The sequence below is a fragment of the Triturus cristatus genome, chromosome 10 (genome assembly GCF_964204655.1).
Source record: "Triturus cristatus chromosome 10, aTriCri1.1, whole genome shotgun sequence".
Lineage (NCBI taxonomy): Eukaryota > Metazoa > Chordata > Amphibia > Caudata > Salamandridae > Triturus > Triturus cristatus.
Window position 1 is genome coordinate 251,750,047 of NC_140593.1, and position 22,431 is coordinate 251,772,477.

The window sequence follows — 22,431 nt, forward strand, 5'->3', positions numbered from 1 at the left end:
ACTATTGGCATAATAGGTGGAAGGCCACAAGCTACTCGCCCATAAACTGAGTCAGACATTAGACAGAGAGGACATTCAAATTTTTTAATGAGTGATAATGTTCTAGTAATATGGTGGTATGGGCTGAAAGTGTGTTGGTGCCGGGTGACACAACAGTGCTACACTGTGATTCCATTGTGCGGTTGGTTATTCTCCTGAGTGCAGTGATAGTATTATGGAATAAATGCTACAAAAAATTAATGATTCATTGTAATTAAGTTTAAAAATTGTCCCTGTCTATGCTATACTACATGCATTACAATCAAAGCATTCAAGGTGGAATAATACACAGGAGATACAATAGCATGTACCGAGGGAAAAATGCTCCTATGGAGCCACTTTTAAAAGCAGTAATATCACAAGCAAATGTACAGCAGAAAAGCTGTGTTTGAGCAGTCTTAAAAATGGAAAACTGCGAACCAGAGTCAACAATTGCTCCTACTTGCCTTGATAAAAGCATGGTCTGTTGGCATGCTGTTTGCTGTCAAACAAGTGGAAAATGTACTCTCAATTTCCACTTTACAGATACACATTTGGCATAATAGGTTGAAGGCCACAAGCTACTCGCCCATAAACTGAGTCAGACATTAGACGGTGAGGAAATTCACATTTTTGAATGAGGCATGTGCTATGAAATTCTGAAGTTATTTCTAAGGTATTCTGCTGACCAAACTAAGGAAACCCTTATCTACAGCCAGTTAACTATGATTTTCATTGGACTGAGATTACGTTAATTTACTGGGGAAGGCCACAAATTGATAAGCGTTTATGAAATGAAAATAAAAGTTTTTTCCTGCAGTTAATGTATTAACCACTTACTCAAGTCAACCAATCAATCACTAATTTGTAGAGGGCACTAATCACCTGTGAGGGTCTCAAGGAGCTGAGCAGGGAAGGGGGTGCAACTACTGCTCGAATAGCCAGGTCTTGAGAAGTCTCCTGAAGGTCAGTAGGTCCTGGGTCTGTCGCATCTGTATGGGGAGGGTGTTCCATGTCTTGGCTGCGAGGAAGGAGAAGGATCTGCTCCTGGTGGAGGACCTGTGGATGCGTGGGAAGGTGGCGAGGAGGACGTCAGCGGAGCGAAGCTGGCGGTTCGGGGTGTAGGTTAGACGCTTGTTGAGGTATGCTGGTCCAGCATTGTGTAGTGCTTTGTGGGCATCGGTGAGGAGCTTGAAGGTGATCCTTTTCTTGACTGGGAGCCAGTGCAGGTTTTTCAGGTGGGCAGTGATGTGGGTGTGGCAGGGTATGTCGAGGATGAGGCGTGCTGAGGCTTTCTGTATGCGTTGGAGTCTCTTCTGGAGTTTGGCTGTGGTTCCTGCGTAGAGGGCGTTGCCGTAGTCCAGCCTGCTGCTGACGAGGGCCTGTGTGACCGTCCTTCTGGTTCCGGTGGGGATCCATCTGTAGATCTTGCGGTGCATGCCGAGGGTGTTGAAGCAGGAGAGGAGACGGTGTTGACTTGCTGGGTCATTGAGAGCGATGAGTCCAGGATGACCCCCAGGTTGAGTGCGTGGTCGGTGGGTGTGGGTGCAGCTCCCAGGGTGGCTGGCCACCAAGAGTCTCAGGTGGCTGGTGATGTGGCTGCAGCAGTTGAGGATGAGTCTGGCAAAGGCATTCTTGATGCTTTGCAGACTCTTGAGGAGTTTCTGGGTGATGCCGGTGTAGAGTGCGTTGCAGTAGTCGAGTCTGCTGCTGATCAGTGTGTGAGTGACTGTCTTTCTGGACGCGGTGGGGATCCACTTGAAGATATTTTGGAGCAGGCATAGCATGTAGAAGCAGGATGATGAGACAGCATTTATCTGGCGGTTAATGGTGAGCGAGGAGTCCAAGATGATGCTGAGATTTCTTGTGTGGTCACTGGTTGTGAGTGGAGGTTCAAGATCTTCAGGCCACCAGGAGTCATCCCAAGTGGAGGGAGTGAAGCCCAAGATGAGGACTTCAGTCTTCTCTGAGTTTAGCTTGAGGCAGCTGTCCTTCATCCAGGTGGTGACAGCCTTCACCCTGTTCATGGAAGGTGCTCTTGGTGACTGTGGGTTCATTGGTGAGGAAGGGGATCAGCTGGGTGTCGCCGGCATAGGAGACGATGTTGAGTCCATGCTTCATGAAGATGACTGCGAGTGGGACCAAGTAGATGTTGAAGAGACTGGGACTCAGTGAGGAGCCCTGAGCTGATTTCTGTAGGTTCTGAGTGGAACGTTAGTAATCTGACTCTCTGTGTTCGACCAGTGAGGAAGTATTGGATCCATTCCAGGACATTTTCATGGATGAGGCATTGGGGAGTCTTGTTCATAGGGTGCAGTGGATGATGGTGTTGAAGGGAGCTAAGAGGTCCAGGAGGATGAGGGCTACAGGTTTGCCTTGGTCAAGGAGGGTGTAGACGTCTGTGCTGGTCAGGAGGGCGGTCTCCGTACTGTAATTGCTTTGGAAGCCAGATTGCGAGTGGTCCAGGATGTGGTTCACCTTGAAAAACTCGGAAAGTTGGGCGTTCAATGCCTTCTCGATGACCTTCGCTGGAAAGGGGAGCCAGAGAGATGGGTCTGAAGTTCTTGAGTTCCTTTGGGTCACAGAGGGTTTCTTCGGCAAGGGGTTGATCTCTGTGTGTTCCCAGTCTTCCGGGAATGTGGCAGAGTTGATGGAGCAGTTGATGGTACGGCACAATTCAGGGGCAATGGAGGTGCCCGCTCTGTTGAAGATATGGTACAGGCAGGAGCCCTAGGGTGATCCTGAGTGGATGCTCTTCATGATCTTGAGGGTGTTGTCAGTGGTCAGGGGAGTCCAACTGATCAGGGTCTGCTTGGGTCTGGTGTCATTGAGTGCGGTGGTTGTGAGTGGGATGAGAGGGTCTTCGGTGTTGAGGTTGTTGAAGCTGTCATAGATCTCCTTAATCTTGTGGTGGAAGAAGGCACTGAGGTTGTTGCAGAGGTCTTGAGAGGGTGGATGTCTGCTGTTCGTGTGCTGGGTTTGGCGAAATCTTTGACCACAGTGATAAGTTCCTTGCTGTTGTGAGCATTGGTATTGATCTTTTCTTGTAGGGCCTCTTTCTTTGTTGTTCTAATGAGGTGGTGATGTGCGGTGACAGCTGTTTTGAAGGCTGATCGGTCTTCCACTGTCTCACTGCTCCTCCATCTCTTTTTGAGCCATCTACACAAGCGTCTGGACTCACGATGGGTGGGGGAGAACCAACTGGCTTTTTGCGAGCTGAGGTATCAGTGTCTGCAGAAGTCAGAGGTGGGGTGTTGCTGAGGGAGGCGGTGAGCTGGTCTTCGGGGACCTTGTTCCAGCTTCTGAGAGGGTAGACATGGGCGTGGTGGTGTACAGTGGGTTTGGTGAAGGAGAAGTGGATGCAGAGGTGGTCGGTGCAAGGCAGCTTGGCGATGTGGCTGAAGGAGACGTTATCGCTGGCAGAGAAGACGGGGTCGAGCATGTGTCCTGCTGAGTGGGTTGGAGAGGTGACCCATTGAGTGAGTCCGACAGTGGTGAGGTTTTCCAGCAAGGACGATTTGTTCTTTTCGTTGGGGTTGTCCAAACGAAAGTTGAGGGTGCCAAGGAGGATGTAGTCAGAGGAGGCAAGAGTGTGGGAAGGGATGAAGTCATGGATGAAGTAGCTGAACGGTGGATGGGGTTTGGTAGGTCTGTAGTTAAGGGTGCTGCAGAGGGTGGTGTTCGTATTGGTCTGAACTTGGAAGTGAAGGTGCTCCATGTTGGTCATGCGTTCATCTGAGTGGGTGTTAAGGCTGATGGTGCTTTTGTGTACGATGGTGATGCCTCCACCCGGTTTGTTGATGCGGTCCTTGTGAATGATCTTGTAGTCGTCCAGGATGGCCATGTACGCTATTCTCAAACATCCTCGATATAAATGATATTGCTACATACAGAGAGGACAAATTATAATTAAATAGGACTTAGACACCAATGAGTCACTAGCCCACTAAAATTACTGTATAGAGATAGCTTATTTGAAATATTGCACTGAATTTCCTGTGCTACTTAACTGCTGACATATCCTGTGGAATCTAACTGCCGTTATAAAGTAATTTTCAATTCTCTAAAGAACTGGTTATTTACAAGAACATCTATCCTTCTCCCATGGATTGAAAAATTGATGTTTCATGCCCCTTTATATGTCACAGATTATTCATCGGGTCTGCTAACTGACAATTTAATCATGCAGAGTTAATCATACCTTAAGCTTAATTGTTCTTCTGTGTATCCCATTTGTAGGAAATTGGGTCGTTGGTTGACTGTGTGTGAACCCTGGTCAAGGAACAACCACAATCCTTGTCAGTGCAATGCACAAATCAGCCCTAAATTACTGCTTGCTCAACCCTTTGGTAGGTTGGCTTAGAACTGTCATGTTTAACTTAAAGGCAATGTATAAAGTATTTGTGCAACAATTCAAACAGAAATACAGCAAAAACTCCACACAAAAAGGATCCCACACCAGGTTACAAATAGGGAGTAATTTATAATAAATAAAAGATGACTAAAACAGCAGAAATCCAATCAGTAAAAGATGAGATATGCAAATTTAGAGATTACAATGAAATTAATGCCCAAAGAAAGCCACTGTCAATATCTAGTCGTGCTGGACTGGGACAGGTGACGCAGGTTTTTGCGACAGGGAAGATCCATGCAGTGGTGACAATGTGTTGGTTCTGCTTGGGATTGCAATGTGCAGCAGAGAAGATGCTGGTTCCACTGGGACTACAGAGGCTGTCAGAACATGTCAGGCCCACCTCCATAGGTCCATGATTGGGGTAGCACCACTTGGCAGGGTAGACTCACAGATGTCAGTACCCAGGTGCCGGGTCAAGATATTTGGAGCCTTCTGTTACTGAGACTCAAGTAACGTGGCCAGCCTACTAGCCCTTGGAGTCAGTCTCGGGTCCTGGGTTCAACAGATGCAGGTCTAGTCATTGTCACCCAAGCAAAAGGGCAGCAGGTCAGGACATCAGGACAGCAGTCCTTCAGAGCAGCATTCCAGCAAATTGGCAGTCATTGCAGCAGCACAGCAGTCCTTCTTCTTGGCAGAGTATCCAGAGATCCAGAAGTATACTGAAGAGTTGGTATCTTGGGTCTGATATTTATTCTAAGGCCTTCCTTTGAACTGAAAGAAGCTTCTAGAGGTATCCTCCCCCTTAAGGTTTCCTCCCCCTTAAGGTGTCAGGCATCTCCTTTCCCCCTGCCCTGGCTCCAACTTTATTGGGGTCACAATAGACTGGTGAGAAACCCTTTGTGAGTGTGTTCAGGCGGAGCCTTTGTGATGTACAAGTGTGTTAGATGACAGCTCCTCCCCCTCATTAACTTAGAGTGGCCCATCCTGCCAACACCTATCTACACTTTGTCTCCCTGTCTGAGAGCTATACACAAAGACCAACTCACAGCTACTCCTAGGGCCAGATTTAGATTTGGGTTGATGGGCTACTCCGTCACAAAGGTGACGGATAGCCCGTCCGCCAAAACATAAATCCCATAGGACATTATGGGATTTATATTTCTTCAGACAGGATATCCATCACCATTATAACGGAGTAACCAGTCCGCCAACATATAATCAAGTCCCTTAGTCATGTGAACAAGGATCAGGCTATAGACAACAAATGGTTAGAACAAGAAAATGCCAACTTTGTAAAAGTGGCATTTTTCAGAATTGTGATAAAAAAATCTGACTTTATTATTAAAGAGGGCTTTTAATTACAATTCTTTAGACACCAAACTCGACCTGTCTACCTGCTCCCAATTGGAAGTTTTGATTATTAAATGTAATAAGGTAACCGTTATCCTATTAGAGAGGTAGTCCTTGCAGTAGTGAAAAAAGCCTTTAGGAATTTTTTACTGCCATGACATTTTAAATACACTGTACCCTGCCCTCTGGGCTGTTGGGGCCTAGCCTAGGAGTGACTTATATGTATTAAAAAGGTCGGTTTGGACCTTACAAATGACAATTAAAAACTGCACCGACAGGCTGCAATGGCAAGTCTGACACATGTTTAAAGGGGCACAATCAGTGCTGTGAGCCCACTAGTACCATTTGAGTTACAGACCTTAGGCACAGGTACTGCTACTTAACCTGGGGATTACAAGTAAATTAAATATGCCAATTGGGCGTAAGCCAATTGTACCATGTTTTTGGGACTGGGCACTTCAGCACTGGTTAGCAGTGGTAAAGTGTGCAGAGTCCTAAAAGGCAAAACAAATGGATACTAAAAACAAAGAAAAGGTTGGGGATGACCCTGCAGAAAGGGCCAAGCCCAACACCATTCAACAAAGTGTAACACATTAGATGCAGACAAAAAGTGAGGGCAGACCAATACCAATGATCTGTACTGCATAGCTATAAGAATAATATGAGAGGAAGTCAAAGCAAAAACAAATGTATTTTACACATTTAAGTCAATCAAAATAGGATAGGTAAACCTAATCTGTAATTCTGCCCCAAAAGTGCATATTTGTGAAATTACCCAACTATTCTTAATTTCCTCTGAGAAACAGGGCATTAGTTTTGGTGTTTCTTTAATAATTGTGTTACTGGACTACTCCAATTCTTGGCAGTTTTTCCCTGAAATATTCTGCAGAATGTACCTTCCCAAATTTGCCATATCATTCTGTAATCATGGTAAGTGCAGAGGGGGTAAGGGAGCAGTAAATGTGGGAGCATCTGTTCAGTAAGTTATTTACTGATACATGATAAACCGATAATGGGTGGATAAATGTTCTGTTTGAAGGCGATTGACCAAAATATCATTTAAAAATATGGTGGTGCAAAAATATCATGTAAAAAATATAATTGAGTCTAAAATATGGAGAGACAGAATACAGGTGGTAAGAATATTGTTGTTTTATTTGTATAAGCATTTTGGTAATATTGTTGCATAAACTATCGTTCACGTTAATGCAGTTGTACTAAATATTGTTTTGGAATTAGTGCAACATATATTAGTTTGATATTATTTTAAATCTTAGTGTTAATATAATAATTATTTTATAATTTCTTAAATCTATTGTTAGTTTTAATGCATAATTAATAGGATCTTTACAATGAATTAATCATTTATAATTTATGAATGGGCTAATGCTTTGGTGGGGAATAGAGTGGGAAGTTATTTAAATAATGAATTACTGTTTTATATATATATTTTTTTATGTTAACGAAACCTTTAATTGCTTATTAATTATGTAAATAATTCAATTCATTAAGTGTTATGTAATTGGATTTTGTGATTTTTAATGTGTAAATTATTTTTTGTATAGTTTAATTATGAATTTATAATTCAGTAGCAGGTTGTTAAGTTTGCAGGGACATATGGTGGGACGTAAATTAATTATATAATTTACTATGTTAATCACTTTTTAATTGGCAATAAATTAAGGAACGTATTTCATTGGTTAACTGTTATTTTAATTATGTGTTATATTCTATTTAACTGTTAATTTATTGATAAGTGCATTGAATAATACACTTTAAAAAATGAATTTTATGTATTACTTGTTGTAATTTTATTTGATTTATTTCACTACCACATTAATGCCATTAATATGTTATATCTAATGTATTAAAATTTGTTTTCAGTGTTTTTCTGTGTAGTGCATTTATTTTATATTTATTGAATTTGTTTATAGTAGTCAAATTATTATTTTGTCTTAATATGTTTTCTTTTTGTTCTATTAAACTCATACAAATATTCATTTATAATATATCTTTTTATATTATAATTAGGTTTTAATATTTTTATATTTTTTGGTATTTCAATGTTTTTTTTTAGTGAATAGAAATTGGAATGGTATAACTAACCCTTTCAAAGTCCAACACTTTCCCTAAATTTTCCTGTTCTGGAGTGGGAATACAAAATCTAACCCCTCCCTGCTGTTGCTTAGTTTGGATTGAAATTAGTCAATCTAACCACTCCAATTCCAAAACTTTCCCTACTGTTCCTCAGAGTGAATTGGGAATAGTAAATCTACCTCCTCCAAAGTCCAACACTTTCCCTATTATTACTTAGATTGTAGTGGGAACAGTAAATCTAATGTTTTTAAAGTCCACACTTTACCTGATTTTGCTTACGATGGAGTGAGAATAGTAAATATAACCTTTCCCAAATCCAGCACATTGTTTTTACTGGTGCTTAGATTGGAGTGGGAATCGTAACTCTGACTCCCCCAAAGTCCAACATGTTCCCTGATTTTGCTTACTTTGGAATGGGAATAGTAAAGCTGACCCTTCCAATGTCCAACACTTTCAGCACTTAGATTGAGGAGAGAATAGTAAACCAGCCCATCCAAAGTTCAACACGTTCTCTCCTTTTGCTTATGTTGGATTGGGAATAGTAAATATAACCCTTCAAATTTAAACCCTGTCCCTACTTTTGCTTAAGTTGGAGTGGGAATAGTAAACCTAACCCCTCCAAAGGCCAAAACTGTCCCCATTGGTACATAAATTGGAGTCTGAAAAGTAAATCTGACTGAATTGAAGCCCAACACATTTGCTAGTGTTGCTGATTTTTGATTATTTGATTATTTTCTTATTTGTTCTCTAATGTTTAAATATTTCATGAAATAAATTGTATTTTTTCTTTACAGTTTTTTTAATAAGCTTATTTTTAATTAAGTGTGATATATGTTTTTGTTAGCATATGTTTGCTAATAATAATTTTTATAATATTGTTTTAATTAACTTTTTTTGATTGCATACATATTTGTTTTATTTTCTAAAATATATATTTACATATTATTGATATAATTAGTTCACAACACTAATTCAAACTTTTTATATTAATTGTAATTTTCAAATTACATTTTTATGTTTTGCTTAAAAATATGCTAATTTTGTATTTTAATTTATTTTTAATGTGTTTAAAGTAAGTTTCTTTTAATTGTGTAGTTATTGTTTTTATATTTGTAAAGAGTATATATATATATATATATATATATATATATATATATATATATATATATATATATATATATATAGATATATAGATATATATATATATACATACGAGTATATATATATGTTTGAGTCACTTCTTTCTTGGATATATATATATGTATATAATAGTTTATTTTTGTTTATTTATATATTACTAAGATAACTTTTTGTTTTCAAATTGAAAAAGGCAACCATTTCGACACATGTGCTAGGTGTACTTTCATAGAAAGGAAGAGAGATTTTTGGCCAAGATCAAGAAGTGGGAGAAATATGCAACAGGATCCTTTCCTTATCTTCCATAATGTCATCCTCAGCAACTTCTTCAGAAGGAGAGGAATGCGACACAGGAAAACATAGCTCCCAAAATATGCCATAGCCTACAAATCTTTACCTTTAGCTAGTAGTGAGACATTATACAATGGTAAATGGTACTGGAATATTGCGTACTAAACATAGAATCAAAAATATGGACAAGTAGAATATCAACAAGGTAAGTATATTCAGGTAAATATAGGCTTAGTACACTTAAATCCGCACAAACGGACTTGGACTAGCTATAAATATGTCCAATCTACCGAGACGTGAAGTTAATAAATCAATAATTAATACCAGGTACAGTTTAAAGCTCCTTGTGGTCACACTTCAGCATATTACTTAAAAATATAAGCAACAAGGTCTGGATTAATGATGAATCACCTACTATTTATGTTGCACTTGATGGAACCAAATACTCGTTTCGAGACATGAGGATACGGAATGTGACTGCTGCAAAACTAGACATTGGAATGACAGAAAAAACACCCAGGATGCGCTTCATGAGGAGATGGTAGGAAACGCTAATTCCACACATGTGAGAACTAGTCTATGCTTAAAAATGCCATTCTTGCAGTTGAAATTAGTTGTCATTATTATTGTAACATGAATGATATTTGTGTAAAAAACACATGATTCAATGCATGTATCCGACCCCCAACCACTCCTTGAGCTTTTAGTACCGCATGGGAGTCAGATTTAATGTTTTGGCTAAGCGAAAATGCATCCTTAGCTCCCTAACTGCAATTTATGGAGACCGTGCACTAACATAGAAAATGTGTTTTGTTTAGGTGACGAAAGAGCTAAGGCATGTTGAACAAATATCCTACTACAACACTACTTTCTCTTCAACTTCAGGAAAAGATGGGTAGAATCCAATATTGTTAAGTTCAAAGGTGAAAGGATGAAGAGGACTCACAAAGCCCCAGAGAAAAGGCAACTTGGGAGACTGTGTAGTTGAGAGGGTGTGCTCAGCCTTCCTTTTCCCTCCTTCTCTGATGTGTATTAGTGCTCAAAACAATGAACATGAGCTTTTCTGTAACACTTTAACCTTGATTGCAGGTTAGTTAAGTGGTCATCTAATTATGGGGAGTGATATAATTGCGATTCTGTGAAAATGGAGGCCATAATTCAGTCTTTGGCGGTACTCAGCACTCTCCCAGCATTGGTTTAGGGAGTAAGAGTTATGGCAATTAGGGCCTGATTACAAGTTTGGCGGTGCAGTGCCGGGTCCGCCCCGCTGCCAAACCCATGCTTGGGCAGCCGGCCTGCCCGCCAGATTGCAAATATTTCTTGTGTCTGGCAGGCTTATTTTTTTACGTTTCCACGGTGGTGCTGTGAATATGGTCACCGCAATGGGAACACCAAAAACACTTCCTGCATGGTATGGACTGTAAAGTCCATTCCTTGCAGCAACTGGGGTGCATGCACACAGGGCTCCGCATGTTGTTCCCCCCTGTATGCACCCCATGGTGCAGAGGGACAAGGGGGTCCTGTAGGGTGCCCTTTGTTTCCTCTCTGCCATGGTTTTCATGGAGGAGGAACTGACATGAAAACTATGGCGGAGAGGAAACTCATAATATACTTGGCGGGATAGCAGCAGTCCCGCCAAGCATACTGCAGCCTCCTGACCGCCGCAACACCACCAGGGAATGGCGGCTCCCTGGCATATGGGCAATGGCGGTCCGACTGCCCTAATTGTAATAGGGCGTCGGAAGACTGCTACCACCGCACCCCCATGAGTCTGGCAGTCTGTGGACCGCCAGAATCGTAATTAGGCCCTTAGTGATACCCAAAGGAGTTTGCATCGTAAACAGAATGGTTATGGTTTTTCCATAAGCATCCACATGGATGTTCTAGAGAATATGTAGCATATGCTTCTCTAAAGAGCCAATAGGAATAGCACAACGGAAATATTTGGACCAAATGTCTACTGCCTAATATAATCAATACTGAGCAGGTATTTTTGCAGCAGGAGCCCACACACACATAATAGCATCAGGTATGCTGTTGAAAGAAGCACTACACAGGTTGGCTTATCTGTACAAAGAATATGCGAAAGTAACCGATAAACAATGCAAATAGAAATGTATATTGCCAGACTTAATTATAAGCAAACCGAGGCACTGGAAAGACATAACACTGATGAGAAAGGTGGAGCCAGACAATTGACAGTTTGAAAACCTGACAAACAGAGCTTTGTTACACCTCTGGTCTGCTCTTGCATATTTATACACATTTAGGCAAATGAACTTGTGTGGTTGCTAGGGAGAGGAATCTAAAAAACAATAGTGCACAATATGTCTGACATAAAATATGAGTCAGAGTTGCAAGTTCCCCAGGTCCATGTGGTGAAGAACCCAAAGCACCCCGTCAATAAAAGAATTAAAAAAGGATTTTAATCACAAGATGTGTGAATCCTTTTCTGAATTCACACATTGTAAACCCTCCCTGGGAACCACAGGCCCTTCTAGATTCATGAACTCAGGATTCATGAATTTAGCATAGGATTTGGGAATCCTGTGTAAAAATGTAAAAAAGTATTCAGTACACTACTGATGTGCTAAGTCAACTGCCACATACTTGGACGAGAGCACAGCCTAGTAGCAGTCCAAGCCCTGCTGTCAAACTCCTACTATGCACGGCCTACGGCCATGTGCAGCCAGGGTATGCCAACAACAGAGTGTACCGTTCAAGACCTGGCATGAGGCCAAGCCTGCTCTAAACCCATTGTATTCAGCCAACTACCATGTGTGGCCATTTGCCAACACATCAGTAGTGTCCTGAATAAAATGGGATTCACATGACCTAATCAGTCCCGAGGCCAGAACCACCAAACACACAATCACAAATGACTTGACCTGGAGACCACCAGGCTCTACCTCGGCAGATGTCTGCATCCAGCCACAACTGCTGAAGACAAGACCTCAGGGCTATATTAGACTTTAGAGCAATCAGGCAGTGCTCAAAGGGCTGGTCTGACAGGTCAGAGGGCCCCATTACGATAAGTCCGCCTGCCACCGTAACGGAAAATGAGACCGGCCGCCAGAGGTGTGGCGGTCCTGCTAGGCCAATTAGAATGTGACCGCCACACTGGCGGTCGCATCCTGCATCTTCAACATTGTGGTGGGCGGTGCTGTAAGCAGCACCTGCCACAATGTCAAATTTGCATGCAGTGCATTCACAGGCACAACGTGACAGTCACCACGCGGTGCCTGCCACCTTGTGCGTGGCAATGAAGGGGGTACCATAGGTAACTCCCCAGTGCAGCCACCCACCTCCCCACCCCCTGGGGCCCCGCAACGGGCCCCCAAAGTAATTTACTGTATGCCTTTCCATGGCAGAGCCTCCGCCATGGAAAGGCATACCCACCGCAGCATACTAATATGGATGGCGGTGCCATTGTGGGCCATTTCCTCCCGGCCGCCAATCCGACCAGCGGAAAAGCGGTGGACGGACTTTCCGTTTACCGGGGTACCCCCGCCATAGTAATGTGGTGGGGGTAAATTGTGTTGTGATGGCATGCAGATCGCCACTGCCCATCACTGCCGGCTGGGCGGTGGCGATCCGCGCAACCTCCTAATAAACCCCAGAGTTTGGGCAAGTGTTTGGATGTTTTTGGGCTTGTTTTATGGCCTGGTTGAATGCTTTTTACTGTTTGATTTCACTGATTTTAAAAACAAAATGACCGCAACAAGCTCACATTCATGCAGTCTTCCATACCTTGCAAAACACTTATACATAGTGTCAAATGTTTTATTTAGCCACAGAAACTGTTGCCCAAAACCGTTGTATTGTTTAACAGAAAAGTATGCTGAAAATTGAGCCACAATATTCATGTCAATGACAAAAGTCACTTGGATTATATATTGGCACACACATTGAGGTACTCTTGCTTTTAGCTTTCGGTGAAATGCACATCTTTCATTATCATCCCCTTCACATATTATTGCACTTTCCTTAGAATCATAGGTCCACTTGCAATGGTTCTTTTATTCTGGAGATGCTGTTAATATACTTAAATGCCCCAGAAATCTTGGGCCCAAATAGTTGAACTAGCAAAAAAAAATGTTATGCTGACCATCATTTCACGATATTTATAATCATGCTAATAGTCATTTGCACTTTAAATTGGTATGTTTTTGAGCCTCAACCTTTTTTTGCTTTCTTTTAACCATGAAATGACTAGGAAAGTATGATGAGACATTGTTGATCTGTTTAGTATATTTTAATGTCTTATATTTTTATATCTTTTCAAAATATGTAGCTGACGCTTTAATGAACTTGATTGTCTATATAAGGTATCTTCCAATCAAAGTATACTGGGGACCATAGCTATTCCGCTGAGTAAGAAAAGAGTACCGTAAGGGGGTGCAGTGCCTTACTGAAGATCGAAATGGGATTACAAACCTGTAATTGTGATTCTCATTGAACCATGTAGTATTTCATTTTCCAGGAGAATTAAAGTAATTTCCTGTAAGTAAACAATAAGGTCTGGGCTGAACATAAAATATTCTGCTTGTTAGTTGACTGTCCAGTTCTGAGCTCTTATCCTCCACACTATATCTCTGAGAATTTTTTGACTGCTCGCCCTCACAACTACAAGAGTCAAATGCAGAAGGGGGTGTACTTGGCCCAGTTTGCAGACCCATAAAAAAGGTATGCCCTGGACACTGGTGGCAAATGACTTCAACCACCACAGTTGAGGCCCAGTAGCCTCAACTTGCCCTCTGCCCCCCCAAATGGGGTCTGAGAAGTTTTAAAAACTACCACTCCAAACTGATATTCTGTCATTCTGAATGCTAGTTTATGCTTCAAAGGAAGATGGATGAGGTAGGTGAAGGATTAATAGCTCATTCAAAGGCAAAAATGCATTTAATCAAGCAATTGTATGCCCTGGGCTAGAGGCAGTGAAATATTATTTCCTAAATATTTACTGGCATGAAACTGTTCTTTTTCCTGCATACAAATGTAGCTACAAAAGCAACTTTTGGGCATTAATGTTAACATCCCAAAAGATAAAACAGATGCTTCTGTTTTTGAAAGAACTTTATAAATATTAAAATCATATTTTGTTAGTATTTTGCCAGTTATGTTATTGCTTAACATTATTTCGACATTTCTAGTTACCTGGCAGATGATCTACTGACCAATTATTTTCTACTGGCGGCATCTCATTTACAGAATACTGAGCCCTGTAAACAAAAAACCTGTGCTTTTGTATGGGAATCTGTGCACTCAAAACAATAGGCAATTTGCTGAATCTGGCTTACCATTTTTGGCAAGATCCTAAAATATCCCGGTCAACATTCACATAAAGTCTCAGTCAGCCAGATACGGGTAGGTAAATTGGTCTTTGGATACATTATGAAATAGGTAACAATATTTGACCATATGTGTTATGAAATTGGAGATCTTAACTTCCTCACTAGCATTTTTAGCTCTGTGATGTACTTGGTCTGTGTATGAGATTCACAGTAGTCCAAATATATAATAGTGTTAGGCAAAGAGATTAAATAAAAATGCCATTTAAACAGCCTCTCTCCCTGACCTCAATACAGCAGACACACGTGGAGTAGGATTTATTCTATTTGCTGAGTACTCACAAGGCTCATTCATGTTCAACAGATGTAGAGCTACAAAACAATTGATTTATAAGATGTCACATTTACGTCATTTAGCAGCAGAGCCCACGTAAGGTTTTTGCAGATAAATTAACGCAGTGAGCGTTGAACCTCTCTCTTTCTAGCTCTGTCTCTGTCTGTCTGTCTCTCTCTCTCTCTCTCTCTCCCTCTCAGTCTTTAGAGTGGAGACATTTACAGCTGAATTTATGAGTGCAAAGTTTCTACTTTTTGCACGTAGGTGGAGATTCACCACCGTGGCGGATATTTGCCTAAATGAAATTATAGAGGAAATTATTGCAGATAATTCATTTTTTTTAAATAATGTTAAAAGTATGTTTATGTAAAATATAAATGTAAAACATTTACATTATTATTTTTGCCCTAAAATAAATAAAATACCATTTTGAAGCACATTACTCTCCAGGATAAATGCTTATTAAATAATATAAATATATTAATTTTTCAAAACATATTAAGCTTAAAAAAAACAGGACTAAAACCTTCTTGGCTGGTATTTGAATTTCTAATTAATATATAAAAAATGTAATTAAAAGATGCGTTTAATTAATGTACAGTAATTTTTATATTTTAATAAAATTTTAACAATGTAATTTAATGTTTTTAATAATAATTTTTTATATAATAAATAGATTAGTTATTAATTGTGTATATTTTAGAGTAAAACATATATATATCTATATATATGTATATAAATGTATATATATATATGTTTTGAAAACATGTATGAATTTGATCAATAGCTATATAGATAATTGAGAAGTCGAAATACTATAATTATTTTAACATTATTATTATTATTATTGTTATTATTATTATTATTATTAATCAATGGATGTCCTTGAATGATTTAGTACAAGTTGTAGGTGCTGAAACACTTTGATGCATGAATAAGTGTGAACACGAATGGGTTCAGCAATAAGAGTCTAAGACTGAACAGATAATAAATAAGGAACTGCACAGATGGTGAAATGAGTTTGAGGTGGAATAAATGAATGACAGTGAGTGGATGAGAAGGGGGGTGAGAAAAGAATGCGCAAATGAAAAAATAGTGAAGGGTTGATAAAGCGAGAGGTCAATGAGATTGGAGATGGAGGATGGATGGATGGGTGAGTGAGAGTTACTAATTAAATAAATAATCAACTAAGACTGCTTTTCTTTGCCACTGAGTGAAGTGAAACGTTTAGTGCACAATATCTGCCTCAGAGTTTGTCGAAAAAAAGATGATTTTGTAAGCGCAATAGCTATAAAAATCTGCAAAAAATATAAACAATGTGCATCTGTAATCTTGACAGGATAACAAGACAAAAAGTCACATTTATGTAGTCCAGTGCTTTCTGAGTTTTCTCGAACAAATTCTTCAAAGTTTACTGCTGCGCTTTAGTTGTTTAGTCTGATGTAAATATACTGTACCTGAGACTGAGTCGAGCATAGGGTCTGTGAATGATAAACAAAGAAATGCATATAAAACAAATGCCCTCTCTATGATTCACTAACTATACATTTGGCAAATCAGATTTACCAATTCATCATCTCTTGCCTTTTAAATGCCACTTTTAAATTCCACTTGGCATTATAGCACATTATTGTGTGGATTCCTGGCAGCCACTTCCTCTTCTTATTTCCCAGAGACAACGTTTAAGGTTTCCCTAACCTCCCATAAAATCTGTAACCCTACCCCATTCTCCAAGGTTTACTTGGTGCAGTCATCTTTTAAAATAGAAGAAAGGTCTTAAAACGTGTATCTCCTCTAACTTTGTTTGACTTTTACAGTTGCTGCTTTTCACAAACATAAATAGTCTAAACGTCTACTTTTATGTACTGGCAAAGAAACTCAGAAAACAAATCAGATTTTCTTTTATGGGAAAAAGACAACTCTGTTGGGTTGATTCACTCAAAAGACCTGAAAGTGCTCTTCTATAAATTAAATGTGGAATAGGAATTGCCTCCACAAAACAGATCTCTAAGGACCTGATGTAGGAAAGGATTTGGCATAACCGACTGAATCGCACTTTTGGTCCGGTGAGAAATGCTAAATTGCCTTTACATATGTACAAGGGCAGATAGCGACCTGCAAAATGCGATTTCTACCCAGTAAAAATTGCAATTTGTTAGCCCCTAAATAGGAAATCGCGAATAGGGATTTTCTATTTGCGATTTCCTAAGCACATGTACAAAGCATTTCCTAAATGCGAAATAGACATTTAGGAAGTGCTAATAACATTGCCTCCCAGTAGATGGTAACCATTTGCAATCTGAAAAAAACACCCAAAATGCTTTTTTTTAAAGCACCATAAATGTCACACTTGCCAGTAGGGAATTTGAGCGCTTTACATGTGCACCACTTATGTTTTGGCTGCATCAAGTGGGTCCTTAGACCGAGAGGCACCCTAGGTTTTGCATTTCTAAATTTGTGATTTTCTATTAGAAAATCGGAAATTTGAAAATACAAAATCATTTGAACCTGTGGGCCTTTAGGCCCACAAGAATGAATGGTTTACCATTTCCTAAATAGTGATTTCTTAGGTTTCATTCTTTAGGAAATGCTAAAACTGAATTTTGTACATCTGGACCTAAGTGTCTACAAATCTGTACAGTTTTTGCCAATTGTAATTTAAAAAAAAAAAAACGATGAAAAATCAGAAAGGGCTGGAAATTCAGTGCGCTTGTGACTTCGCCAGAAAATCTGGCCTTTGCAATATGTTTAATATTGCATACTCCCCCATTTTCACCAACATATGTTTCCCACTTCTAAAAAACATCACAAGAAAGAAAGACTTTTTGGAATGCCAATAGTATACTTTTTTAATTATGTATTCACCTGTCTGGAATACCTTTCTCTCACAAGAGTCAACATCATCAGTAACATAGCCAATGTGTCAAGGACCCTAGAACAAGGAAGGAATGAGTAGACATCCATTATCGTGCTAGGCACGCTACCCATAATACACCAGGGACTGAAACAGCGACAAAGACTATAGCATGTGGCAGATGGTAAGCTCACTTCAGCCACTGGGTAACTTCACTTTGAATGACGGCATTGCTTAACTGCAGTGGGGAACACATCAGCACACAAGATAATTCTCTTCAGTGCCAGTGTTTTTATTTTTACTTTATTACTTTTGTGTTGCCTTTGTATTTAGAGTCCGATGAGATAACAGGATGTTTTCCACCTGCTCTCCATGTTGATCACTGGATGCATTCCATCTTTATAAGTACCCGTCTCCTGCTGATGGTGTTATAAATTCCTTACTGAGTGGCTTTTTTATCTGACTGCCTCTATGTCACAGCATGCTAAACTGTGTCCATTTGCAACTGTTCTTTGTGAAGTTGTCCTTTATTTTTTAGTATGTGTGCACTGGGGATAATAGTGGCACCTTCAGAACCTCTCATCAGAATACTCCTAGACCTGTGAAAGATTCAGAAGATGTATGGCCCAGCTCTCTGAAGAAGGAAAACTGGACCTGCAAGCTTTTAAACAAGGATTCCCACAAGTGACTCCAAGGGTCAGTTGGCCGACCTTCTATTTGGGTGACATGGACACAATAAGCTCCTAGAGGTCTCCCTGCAACTGCCTAGCTGACCAGCACCAACTGGAACTGCCTGGACCTGCATGAGCCCTGTTGTTGGGCTCTGCTGGTGTGAGGCAGGATGCCAAAGAAGTGCCCCCAAGGTCTTGGACCCTTGGCAGGCATCGGAGTGGGCTCCTTCTCCCTCAAAACCACAAGTCATAAGTTCCACGTGAAGATTTAGAAGTTCTTGGGCTTTTTGCAACTGACAACGGACTCGGTGCTTCGCCTAACATCTGTCAGGGACATGCGCTGACACAAATCTCCAGTGCCAATCTACTCTTCGTGCCAGCTCTAAGATTCAGCACTTTACTTAACTTTGAGTTTTTAAAAAAGATTTAATTACCTGTTCCCTTGCCTCTTGCAGGGTGCTCCTCTTCATCTCGGCAGCACAGGATCCCAGAGCTACACCTAGCAACTCCCCTCTACCAATCCAGATGCTTCTCTCAGCAGCATGAGAGAAGAACCAGGATTGGCTGGAGCGTGCTTGTGCAACGCTCCTTAAAGCACTGTGCTTGCTCTCCACCCAGCTGTCTGGACAGCTTGGGTTAGAGTGTTTATATCATGCAAGTCATGCTGGCCGTCGCAAGACGCCCGGCCAAAGTGACATGCACACTTTAAATTAAGTGCACAGTATTCCACTCTGCTACTGCCCTGCCCCTAGACTTGGTTGCTGTTAGCACGAAAAATAAAATGGTTAAAAATATTACAATTTAAATTTTCTTGTTTCCTGCTCTCCAGTGTTGACAGCCTGAGGCAGATAGCTATAGGAAAAATAAGAAAGAACAATTGGGGCCAGGAATCCCTTAACAGGTGTTCCAACGTTCCGATATATCCATATTGGCATCCACCCTTCAATGTAGTTCCCTTCTTTTGATCCAATGCACCCCCTTGCACTATCAGAGTGATCAAGTATAACAAATAAACAAAACTAATTACTAAAATTGAATATAAATTCGAGTGGAGAGCGTTGAATTCTGCACCCATAACCCCCAGTAAATGTTGAAAAAAAGAGAACTGGGTAAGGATTTGTTGGGTTATTTATTCACGCGGATTTTTAAATGTAAAAGAAACGTCACCTATTTGATATGATTACGTATTTCCAATCCTCATTTATACAAACGGTCTCTGTCTTCCTCCTTAAAGTGAACCTAGCCATTGTGATGCTCATGTGACACCCATGCTATATATGATCAAATAGATGGTGTTCATATTACGCTTTAAAAAGAGCGAGAATGAATAAATAGACCTACAAAACCTGGCCTTGAATCAGGACCACACAGTTGCTAAAGCACGCTCCTTGGTAACTACAAATTAGATGGAACTATGGTGAGTATAAATACAGGCCTATTGTACAACTGCCCTCACGCGCGGCCGCACTGCAGAGGCAGGCACTCTTGATTACAGTAATTACGTCATGGTCACCAGAACTGGACTAACCCAAACACAGACGGCCTATCTTCGGGCGATAGCTGCTGCAGTCTGGTAAATAGTGGGAAAGGATGTTACGGAGGGATTATGTCTGGTGAAATGAAAACAGACATTCTTTCTTTTTGAACCTGTCTGGCTGGCACAGCAGAGGAAAACTTTGAAAAGAGGCAGCAAAGTTAACTTTGTAAGTCACAAGCCTTTGATTACACGGGACCTGTTCAGTGTTTAGACATCCTTTGTCATACAAGGAGGAAACTCACCTCAACAACTGGGAAAATACACCCTTGTGCTGTGCAGTATGCGTAATTGTAACCTGTGTCTGTCCATCTGTTCCAACACAAACAAGGGAGCATATTTTACTCAATGCTACCCATGCACAATATATTTGATGGCAAATTGCTTAATATTAGCATGACGCAAACAAAAATATGTACAATAATGCACTGCTGGACCTGGCCCTTTTTGCAGGGTTATTCCCGAACGTTTTCCTCCTATTTATTTCTGATCTTCCTTTTGGCTGGTTTTAGGACTCTGGGCCCTTTACCACTGCTGACCTGTGCTAGAGTGCAAGCACTCCCTCTAAAATGTAATGATACTTGGTTTCTCCATGATTTGCCTATTTGATTTATTAGCAAGTCCCTAGTACAGTGCACCAGGTGTGCCCAGGGCCTGTAAATCAAATGCTACTAGTGGGCCTGCATGCTATAAAGGACAAGGGAACCCAATTCAAATGGTTAAGGACCGTCTGGAGGTTGTAAGTTTTAAACACAATGGTCCCTAAACAAGGGCAATAGACGCAAAGGAAGATGAATATAGACTCAGAGTTAGTACTATATTTAAAGCTGTCCAGCCGGACAGGAATAATTTTTAATTTGTAAAGTTAAGACAGAAAAAATAAAGTGGGACACAAGCCTGCATCCTACTAAGTGTGTCTACAGAGCACAAACATAAAACAAAAAACTAAAACAGAGGCTCAGGCAGAGCGAATGCATGTATGTTATACATTCAAATAGCACAAGCATAGATGTGTTAAGACACTGTTACACATGAGTAATATTAATTAGGCAAGCGTTTATGGTGTACATAGAGTCAACAACGTTTTGATCCCTTTTGAACATATGTGGGATCATTATCAGGACACAGTGTTGCCTGCCTGAGTAAAATTGCCTGTGAAACAATAGGGAAAAGGAAAGAAAATGGAGAAGACAGTTAGAAAGGGATACAAAAAACTGTGAAAATATCATGCAGAAGTGGGTGAGCCGTGAATGATTTAACATTCGAGAACTTCGGCGCAATGTGCATATGAAGGTCACATGAAAATATTCAATTTTGTACCAATTCAGCTGTATGAGCACGTGGCAACCAGAGGGGAATTAAGTGCAGAGTGTGAGAGGTCTCAGGCCTGCCACTGCAGTGTCTGTGTGTGCACCCACTTGCCAGGCCCAAACCTTCCCATTTATCACATATGTCACCCCAAAGGTAGACCCAAGGTAGCCCCATGGACAGGGTGCAGTGTATTTAAATGGCAGGACATGTACAGTTGTGTTTTACATGTGTTGGAAGTGAAATGCTGCTAATTTGTTTTTCGCTACAGCAAGGCCTATCTGTCCAGTAGGTTAGCATTGAAGATGCCTCATCTGACAAGTGTATCTTCCAATTGGGAGCTTATAGAAAATTGGAGTTTGGTGTCTCTCAACTCGCAATTTAAACATGCATATTTTAGTTATGTTGGTTTTTAAATTGCAGGTCTGAAAATGCCACTTTCAGAAAGTTTGCATTTTCTTACTTTAACCATTTGGTGTCTCTGCCTGCCCCTCAATACACGTCAGGGTCAAGATGACAGTTAGACTGTGTGTGCATTCACTCTAGACAGTCACACAAAGGGAGCTAAGGTGTGCCCTGCATATCCTGATAGTCCATCACCAGGATGATGAGCCTTCCTGAGCTAGATTGGTGGGAGGAGTTGACACTGACACCTGAATAGGGCTGTGCCTGTCCTCACACAAAGAAGCCTCCACCCCCCTGTAGTGTGTCTAAAGCAAGGGCAGGGAATGGCCGGGTCTTGGGCACTACAAATATTTTTCTTTGCAATTTGCCTACTTGTAGGTCTGAAATGGGTATAAGTACTGGACTTGCAAAACCATATACTCAGAACACTTCTGGATTGAGGACATTCTGCCAGGAAGAAGAGCTGTGTTGCTTCAGGGGGGACTGACCATTTGCTGTTTTCTTGCTGTGCTTATCTCCTGTATGCGGCTTCTGTCCTGTGAGTGAAAGGACAGGACTTTGCTTTCTACATCCTGCTTTTTGAGGTTCTCCAAGGCATTGAGTTGAGCTTACCTCCTGTACAGAAGTTTCAGGGCCATCAAAGACTTCACCTGGGCACTCTTGCTGAGAATCCCGTCTTGTCAAGTGGTGCCAACCCAGCTCCTGGGCCCTTGGAATTTAGTTATTGTGCTACAAAGAAGAAAACCCACACATTGACTCCCAGCGTCATTCTGAACCAACGCTTCGC